This window comes from Rana temporaria (genome assembly GCF_905171775.1).
Source record: "Rana temporaria chromosome 13 unlocalized genomic scaffold, aRanTem1.1 scaffold_258_arrow_ctg1, whole genome shotgun sequence".
Classification (NCBI taxonomy): domain Eukaryota; kingdom Metazoa; phylum Chordata; class Amphibia; order Anura; family Ranidae; genus Rana; species Rana temporaria.
The window spans coordinates 31540-41970 of record NW_024404496.1 but is presented as its reverse complement, the minus strand read 5'-3'; positions in this window follow the sequence as shown (position 1 = coordinate 41970).

The following is a 10431-nucleotide window of genomic DNA, read 5'->3' as shown; positions in this document are numbered from 1 at the left end:
AATCCACATACCAACACTGACAACCATAACTCTGCAAGGTTCACTGATGGTCTTTCTCCCAGACCCCCTACACAGACCTATCACCCAGAAGACATGCTGTTGCAGGGAATTTAGAGGCTCATCATTATTGCTCCACCCTTTGCATTCCTCACAGCACAAAGTCAAAGAAATGCAATGTCTATTGGCAGGCACAGCTCAGAGAATACACTCAGGATAGAATGACAAGCATTGGAGGGAAGGCATGACGTTCCTGTGTCAGGGGATAACATCTCCCTCACACTCAGAGCATTAGACATCTCTTCTTTCTCTCCCCCCTCACAGACACTCCTGTCTCTGTCTGCAGCCTCTCTCCCTTCCTGGCCAGTGACCTGAGCATCGGCAGGAATCAGGCAAGAGATCTGCTCTGAGCATTCGTGCAGAACGAGGGACTGGGAGACAACAGAGAAATACCTCACATTCCTAACAAGTCCTGCTACTGACTACATACATCCAGCGAGCTTACATTCGGCATTAGGTCTGTCCCCAGCAGTGCAGATTCTGTGTCCTCTCCCTGCCGCCCTCCATTTCCAGCACCTCCTCCTCTAACAGTCAAATGTGCCGGGCTGAAGAAGGGAGCGTGTTACAGTGCCACTCTCATTGGCTGAGAAGGTAATAGAAAGGCGGAGCAACTGCATGAAGACAGGAATGTTACACACGCTGTACTTCTCACACACTTCAGCTTCAGTGATTCATCTGCCGACTCAATTTGCCGCTCCCCCGAATGTGCCGCCTGGTACAATGGTACCATTAGGTCCCATGGTAGGGCCGGCTCTGTATGGAGGCTTTCCTCTGTGCCTATGAGTGGAATAAAGTAAAGGTGCAGTGTGTGAGTCAAGACAAGCTAGTGGAGTTGGGTGTGTGCTCTGTGTCACTTTCTCTAAATTACTTTGAAGTCGTGTGTTGGGACAGGTAACAAAAAAATACCACCTGCTGAAGAGGAGACAGTCCTTCTAATGTGTGTGGGGCTCTGGAGCGTAATATCCACTCCGGCCTGAGAGTATTGCCCACCCACACAAAGTGAGTGTATTGGTCTATGCAATGGCTTGTGGTACGTACCTGTAGCCCTTACAGCAGTGGTTCTCAACCCTCTAGTGCCATGACCCCTTGATAACATTTTCCAAGTTGTGGGGACCCCTAAAAGTAAAATAATTTTCATAGGGTGGGTTGTCAGATCCCAAGGCAAGACAAGTAATTTGCACCCCTAAGCCGCAGACATTTAGCGCTCCCTGAGTCCCTTCCACTCGTACAGAATTAAAACCCCCTTATGGAACATTTTAGGATGTACCACTCTTACTTCTTGGTGGGGGTGGCAGGGAGTTGGGATGAGTGGCAATGCTGGGGGGAGTTCTGATCAGCCAACTTAGGTGCTCTTGATCAAAGTCATCTGCTGATCTGATAACTGTAGTTGCCATTAAAAGTCCCCACTATAATCACAGGTAGTGTTACTCACTGTGTATTCAACTTGGTGGTGTCTCGTAGCAGTGACACCTATGCAGAAATCTGGAGATAGGGTCTCCTCCAGCCCCTCCCATGCCACATTCCTCACCAGTCAGCTGACCTCTAGTCTCTGCCCCCCAGCCATTCCGTGAACTAAATGGGCGGCTGCCAAGAGGCTGGGAGAGCGGTGTGGGCTTCAGGAACAGCCCAAGATTTGATGACCCCTGCCAAATCATAATTCGACCCCCGTGGGGTTCCCGACCCCCAGGTTGAGAACCACTGCCTTAGAGGGTGACTTGCTAACAAACATATTTATTTTTACTAAGACATCTATAGCTAACCCTTTATTATTTTTATTTTTAGATAAAGAAATCTAGACAAGAAGTTTTTAAGATAAACAATATTTTAGTAACTACCCTGTTTCACTTACAAAAGAAAGGTACAGCGCTAATTAATATGTGAAAGTTCAAAATGTGTGAACAAAATAAAAAAAGATGAATACCAAATGAATGAATATTCAATAATGTGGAGTGATAATAAAAATATATATATAAAAATATATAACAGTCCATAAAGTGTCCAATAGTGAAAAAACTAAATTGATAATCTTCCACCAAGAGAAAGCACCAGTGTGGTAAAAATCCAATCTGCTTACCAGATCCACTGACCGTTTATTACAGCGGTCAGTTGAGCCCAGAGATATTTATAGTCCTCTCAAGCAGACTAATATCCAGCAGGTGAAAAGAGGGAGAATCAAATCGTCAGCTTCAAAAATTCAGTAGAAGTAGAATGGCTTGTAAATAAACACAGAGTGTGCGGTCCTTTTGGTCCATCCCCGACGACGTCTTACGACGAAACGTACCTAGGAGTGGCCAATGCGCAGCTCGTCATCGCCTGTACGGAAGAGAGCCACACACACGGAGAACAGCTGTTAGGATTCGATTGACCGCACACTCTGTGTTTATTTACAAGCCATTCTACTTCTACTGAATTTTTGAAGCTGACGATTTGATTCTGCCTCTTTTCACCTGCTGGATATTAGTCTGCTTGAGAGGACTATAAATAGCTCTGGGCTCAACTGACCGCTGTAATAAACGGTCAGTGGATCTGGTAAGCAGATTGGATTTTTACCACACTGGTGCTTTCTCTTGGTGGAAGATTATCAATTTCGTTTTTTCACTATTGGACACTTTATGGACTGTTATATATTTTTATATATATATTTTTATTATCACTCCACATTATTGAATATTCATTCATTTGGTATTCATCTTTTTTTATTTTGTTCACACATTTTGAACTTTCACATATTAATTAGCGCTGTACCTTTCTTTTGTATGTTATTTTTTTGCTTTAGGTATTTTGAGCAATAGGTACCACCTGCTTTGTCACTTCATCACATTTCAATATAAAAAAAATTTCACTAGATAGCGCAGTGTTTTTCCTAGGGTTTTTTTCCCAAGGTCTTTTCCATTTACCCTGTTTCACTGTTTGCTTTCTTTAATGAGCATATTCCTTCATAAATTATTTAGCGTGTAGACTGGTAAGACAAAGGCAGTAGTGTATTTAGGTTTTGTGCTGCCCTAGGCCTGACTAAACTCTTGCACCCCCAAATTTAAATATGACCCACCCCTTCCTGTCAAGGGCACACCCCTTTATGTTTAAGACCCACCCTGAAATTTTCGAGTGGGGACACTAGTTCTGAGGGCCTGGGGGGGGGCAATGGATTCCCTTAATTTGCATAGATTTCCTCTCACTTCCTGTTTGGCTATGGGGCAGGAAGTGAAGGGAAATCTGCAATGGGACAGGGATGGGAACAAATAAACTGACAGGGGTTATAACCCTCCCTTACTCTATCCAAAATGAAAAACAAAGACGTGTTGACTATAGTTCTACTTTAAGCACAAATTTCTGATAATTTTATGGAGAGGAGTAAGAAGATATACCATGCCAATGGTGCAGCAGAAAACATAGCACAGTGAGGAAGGTTTGTGGTCCAGGATGATAGGACGGTCAAAATTAGAAGCAGCTTGCGTTACACTAACAGTGTAGCACAAGCCGGCGGGGACTCTTTCCGTGCTGCCCCCCTGCAAAGTGCTGCCCTAGGCCTGGGCCCTGTTGGCCTAGGCCAGGATACAGCGTTGGACAAAGGTCAGTATAGAGTTCTTAGAAATTTAGACCAACCAATTCAAGTGCAGTTGGAGGGGGATGACATTACCGGAATTCAACGCGTTTCGCAAGCGTACAGACTGTAGATGGCGTGAACAGTTGCGCTCCTTTTTCAAGCTCTGAACTCTGACCACAACCCATGCTTATATATATCGTTCCGCACGCCCTGTGCCTATGTAAATAGTTGCGCACCGTGCAACCGGCATTACAGTAGGACGGAGCGTCGAGTCAACATCTCAAGAAGAGAAGAGGGAAGAAGGCGACAAGGAAGACTGGGCCGCCGCTAGTAAAAGAGCTGCAAGAAGAAAGCAGGCCCGGCAGAAGGAAGAAAGCAGCGGAGAGCGGGAGGAGAACCGGAGAGTGCAGAGAAGGCACCGGAGAGCGGGAGAAAAGGCCGGAGAGTCGGAAGAAGACCCCTGAAGTCGGAAGAAGACCCCTGGAGCTGACCAATAAATTACTTTAAAAACCTGTGTAGTGTTTTTTTATTGACATTTTTTCCACCAGGTGAATGGGTAGGGGTACGATGTACCCCATACTCATTCACATAGGGTAAGGGGCCCCCTTATTAACCACTTCAGCCCTGGACCATATTGCTGGTCAAAGACCAGAGCACTTTTTGCGATTCGGCACTGCGTCGCTTTAACTGACAATTGCACGGTCGTGCAACGTGGCTCCCAAACAAAATTGGCGTCCTTTTTTTCCCATAAATAGAGCTTTCTTTTGGTGGTATTTGATCACCTATTTTTACCATAATAAATATCCCTCAAAATGATATAAAAAATCATTGCGGCTGGTTTGCAAGCAGTTAAAGGGGGCTCCTGGATTCCGAAAAGCCCCCCGCCCGCAGACTCCGACAACCAACGCCCAGGATTGGGAAGAGGCCCTGTCATCATCGACAGGGTGCTTTGGGGTGGGGGGCCTGCCCCAAAGCACCCACCCCCCCCCCCCATGTTGAGGGCATGCGGCCTGGTACAGCTCAGGAGGGGGGGTGTTTTTTTGGCGTAGGGGGTTTCCGTTAAAATCCATACCAGACCTAAGGGCCTGGTATTCTCATGGAGAGGAACCCATGCCGGTTTTTGATTTGAAATTTGACGTGGAGTTCCCCCTCATGATAACAGCAGCGAGACTTCCCTCCTCTCTCCAAGGTCATCAAATCCGCAGCTAAAATGCAGTGGATCCGCTGAACAGCTGATTGAGAACTTGGCAAAGACAACGGAGCTCAAAAACGCAACGCACAAGTGTGAATCCGGCCTTAAAGTAGCACAGTGCTGAATAGCAAAAAATGCCCCAGTCATGAAGGGGGTAAAACCTTTCGGAAGTCAATTGGTTAACATCCCTACAGACAATCTTTTTATTGATTTGTAACATGCTGCTATTCGCAGTTGCACACAACACTTATCACTCCTGGCCACCTAACACACACTGTTGTGCACTGTTTATGAGTTCTAAATGTATTCTGTGTTTATTTTTTCATAATGGTTAAATATATTTTCTATTCATTTATAGGTAACAGAGATGTCCAATAAAAGCGGAAAATCGAGTTATCATCATTCACTCTCGCATCTTTCAAACCTGGTAAGTCTACATTTTTAGTCCAAGGGAACAAGTCTTAGAAAAATTCAGCTTATTTTCCATGATGTACCAGTTGGCCAAGCATGGCTTTTTTGTAGCCTGAACCAAGACCGATCCACTCTGTCCTGGCCCCCCACTTCCCGCCGCCTTTACTGGGCTCTCCTAAGCGATCAGGAAGCCCAATAAGGATACCACCAGTGCAACCGGCATTACAGCGGGACGGAGCGTTGAGTCAACATCTCAAGAAGAGAAGAGGGAAGAAGGTGACGAGGAAGACCAGGCCCCGCTAGTAAAAGAGCTGCAAGAAGAAAGCGGTGGTGCCCGGAAGAAGGAAGAAAGCACCGGAGAACGGGATGGGAAATGGAGAGCGCGGAGAAGGCCCCCGGAGAGCGGGAGAAGAGGCCGGAGAGTCGGAAGAGACCCCCGAAGTCGGAAGAAAGAAGACCCCTGAAGTCGGAAGATGACCCCCGGAGCTGACCAATAAATTACTTTAAAAACCTGTGTAGTGTTTTTTTATTGACATTTTTTTCCACCAGGTGAATGGGTAGGGGTACCATGTACCCCATACTCATTCTCATAGGGTTTGGGTGGCCGGGATCTGGGGCCCCCTTATTAAAGGGAGCTCCCGGATTCCGATAAGCCCCTCGCCCGCAGACCCTGACAACCAACGGCCAGGGTTGTCGGGAAGAGGCCCTTTCCTCATCAACATGGGTACAGGGTGCTTTGGGGTGGGGGGGGCCGCAGCTAAAATGCAGTGGATCCACTGAACAGCTGATTGAGAACTTGGCAAAGACAACGGAGCTCAAAAACGCAACGCACAAGTGTGAATCCGGCCTTAAAGTAGCACAGTGCTGAATAGCAAAAAATGCCCCAGTCATGAAGGGGGTAAAACTTTCCGGAAGTCAATTGATTAACATCCCTACAGACAATCTTTTTATTGATTTGTAACATGCTGCTATTTGCAGTTGCACACAACGCATCACTCCTGGGCACCTAACACACACTGTTGTGCACTGTGTGACAGGAAGTCAGGTAAATCTGTGGGTGTTGTCACAGACGGGAGATACATTTCTGCCTTGTTTAGACAATACAACAATTATTATCGGGTGTCGGCTGCAGAAGTAGCCAGAAAGGTTTAAGGGCGTTGGAAAACTTCAGCTGTTCAGAATGAGGCAATTAAGGCCTCTATAGGTAATCCAGAGGATTACTACTGATTGCTGCATCCTGAGGCTTTCTGAGTGAAGGACTGCAGTGAGCTGAAATACTTCTGAAGAGGTGAGGTGCTGTTGATTTTTCTGTGTGATAAAAATAAAAAAGACTTTTGTTTTCTGCTGAATGACCAGCAATTTCTCCCCAGTAATAGGCTGTGCCAGACTCCATAGATAGATTCCTGTGTGGTGAAGGTAGACGCCCCAAGTGGCCAGGGTTTATTTTATGTTTGATTTTGTTTATGCTGTTTGGACGCTTGCACTTGTTTCCAGCAAGATGGATGAATAAACCAAAATCTTTGTTTTCAACCGTCTTCGACTGCCTTTCTGTATAAATTCAGTGTATAGTGAACCCATCCAGGGGGTCACACACCCCGCTACCGAGCTAACCCCTTACAAGTGGTGGAGAATGCGGGCTGTTAAAGTAAACTCAAAATGGAGGAGATACTGAAACAGCTGGCTTTAGCAAATGCAAATCAACAGCAGACAAATGCAGGTTTGCAGCGGAGCATTGCAGCTCAACAACAAGCTCACCGAGAGAGCATTGAAGGCTTGGAACAGAGACACCAGCAGCAAATGGAGGCCATCGTGAAACAGCTTCAGAAACCGCAAACAAACTTGTAGACCTGGTCGAAAGGTACCCAACAACAGAGAATTTGTCCTCTTCCACCAGAAACGCACAGACTTTTCACCCCAGGACCAGACCCTCCCCACCTATAGGTAAGACTGCATCAAGGGATGGGGGTGGAGAGAGGGACCAAGGAGCAACTAGAGGAATTATCGGGACTACTGCTAATGTTTGGCAAGAGCGACCTGGAAGACCAATCCCACAGGAGAGGACCAGAAGGTTGATTTGTTACCGTTGCTGGGAAGAGGGACATGTAGCAGCGGTGTGCCCAGCGGGTGATGAACCCATGCAGTGTGACTTTCTGACAGAGAGACGACAGTCCCTTTTTGCAACCACATGCACTGCAGTAAAGGGAAATGAGAAACCTTTATATAGAATGTGCTTAGATGGTAAAAATGTTGTGGTATTGTTGGATTCAGGTAGCCTGGTCACCTTAGTGAAAAGTGATCTAGTGGTGGGAAAAACCTTACATCCTAGGAAAATGGCTGTAGTTTGTGTCATGGGGACACTCGAGAATATCTGGTGACTACGGTTTCCTTTGAAACCTCCCTCGGTAACTTGTGTCACCAGGTGGGTTTAGTTCCCAAACTGCCACATGACGCCATTGTGGGATAGGGATTTCCCAAAATTCTGGGAACTCTGGGACTGCCCAGATTCCCCAGTAGGTGGTTCTTCTGAGGCTGAACCATCTACTCCAGAAACCTCTAACTGTGAGGATTCTCCTGAGTTTCCATTCTCAGTATTAGCGGGGGAAACACTAGTCCCTAGGGAGAAGCCTGCTACCTCAGAAGAGGAACAGCGGCTGATAGGGTTTGATAACCTCGATGTGCACAGAGAAAATGTTATCACTGAGCAATTGAGGGACCCCACATTGCTAAGAGCCCGGGAGAATGTAGAGAAGATAGATGGGGAGTTAGTTAACCCTGACGAGAGGGTTGCCCTCCCTTATTTCATTATTGAAAGAGACCTGTTATATCGAGTGTCACAAAGGAAAGAGGACACCATTGAGCAACTGGTAGTGCCTAAGCCGTACCACAAGATGGTTTTGGAACTGGCCCATGGGCACATTCTTGGGGGACATTTGGGAGCAGAAAAAACCCGGGAGAGGATCACCCAGAGGTTTTATTGGCCTGGGATCATTAAGGAAGTGGAATTGTACTGCTCTTCCTGTCCAGTGTGTCAGATTACTGCACCCATGCCACATTTCCACAGTCCGTTGGTACCCCTGCCAATTATCGAGGTCCCTTTTGAGAGGATCGCCATGGACTTGGTTGGCCCCTTACTGAAGTCCACTAGAGGGCACCAGCACATCTTGGTTATAATGGACTATGCCACCCGTAACCCAGAAGCGATTCCTCTCCGAAACACCTCTGCTAAAACCATTGCCAAAGAGTTGTTTCAGGTTTTCAGCCATTTGGGTCTTCCTAAGGAAGTCCTAACTGACCAGGGCACCCCGTTTATGTCTAGGGTGACCAAAGAACTTTGTAAACTCCTGAAAGTAACCCAATTACGTACATCAGTATATCACCCTCAAACAGACGGGTTAGTGGAAAGGTTTAATAAAACCTTAAAACAAATGTTGAGGAAGGTGGTGGATAAAGACGGAAAGAATTGGGATTATCTGCTCCCTTATCTGATGTTTGCCATAAGAGAGGTTCCCCAATCGTCCACAGGGTTCTCTCCGTTTGAGCTACTGTATAGGAGGCACCCCCGGGGCCTACTGGACATTGCCAGGGAAACATGGGGGAGTGAGAGTTCCCCTCATCGAAGTGTGATTGAACATGTGGCCCAAATGCAAGATAGAATTGCCCAAGTGATGCCGATTGTGAACGAACATTTAGCCCAAGCCCAATTGGCTCAACAAAGGATTTACAATCGTGGGGCCAAGGTCCGTTCCTTTGCACCTGGTGATTGGGTGTTGGTGCTGGTCCCCACGGTCGAAAGTAAATTCCTAGCCAAATGGCAGGGTCCCTATGAAGTGTTGGAGAAAATGGGGGTGGTGAATTATAAAATTAGCCAACCGGGAAGACGAAAACCTGAGCAGCTCTATCACGTGAACTTGCTGAAACCAGATGGAAGTTGACATTTTTGTAACGACTTTCGTCGCCTGAATCAAATCACTAAGTTTGACACCTATCCTATGCCCCACATAGATGAACTAATTGATCGCCTAGGCACTGCCCGGTACATATGAATAGGGTAAGGCTCCTGCGCTGTCAGTGAATGGGGAAGGGAGGTGAAGGGAACACTGCTGCAAACACTGGGAGGGTCTACCTTAATAGACAAAATGTAGAATAATAAACAGGTGAAAAGTGTTAGCGCTGTGAAAAAAATCGTTAATACTAAACATATATAAATAAGTGAAGGAAAAGGGCACAGGTGACAAAACTAAGTGAAGTATTACAACATGATAGCGATAAGGTGAACAGCCTCTAAATATACAATGTTAGTACACGTAGATCTTAAGGTAAGAAAGTCCAAAGGCAGAAGACCACACAGTCACTATTAATTCTGATTCAACTGATGGATGGAAGAAGAAAAAACACTCAGATGGAAGAAGACCCCACAGCCGAATCTTGTGAGAAGAGCAAGCCGCACACCTTGAAGTATCACACACACCTCTAGTGGTCCCAGCAGCTCACCTCACAGCTGACATATATAGCCTGATCAGAAAACACTTTGCATATGGAAATCTGGTCTTATAACGGATGTTTTGTCCTTTGGTCCCAGTACAAGGCAGTACATGCAAGAAAGGAACATACAGCAAGATGGTGTAATACTGGTATACTAGGGAGCTAAGCGCGCAACCAGCTCTAATTGCACTTACTAAAGTGAAAAAATTAAGGGCTTATCTCCACGAGCAGCAAGCTTGTCAGTGTCCTGCTTCTCCTCTTGCTTAGAGTCTCCCGTGTGTCCCGCTGGGGATGCTAAGTGACTCGAGTGGCGATGTCACAAGAAATAGAGGGAAGGAGGGCACATCGCAGGATCCCCTGATGAAGTCACGTGGTGTGACGATACGCGTCGGTATTGGAGCGCTGGACACACTCTAGCACCTGACGGACGGCAAACGAGTTCGCCACTCGTGGATACTATGCACCTTATACCTGCTTAAATGTGAGTTTTTATATGCTGTTTTAATAAATATTTTACTTGGTATACTGGATTATGCGATGTGCCCTCCTTCCCTCTATTTCTTGTGACATCGCCACTCGAGATTCGGCTGTGGGGTCTTCTTCCATCTGAGTGTTTTTTCTTCTTCCATCCATCAGTTGAATCAGAATTAATAGTGACTGTGTGGTCTTCTGCCTTTGGACTTTCTTACCTTAAGATCTACGTGTACTACCATTGTATATTTAGAGGCTGTTCCCCTTATCGCTA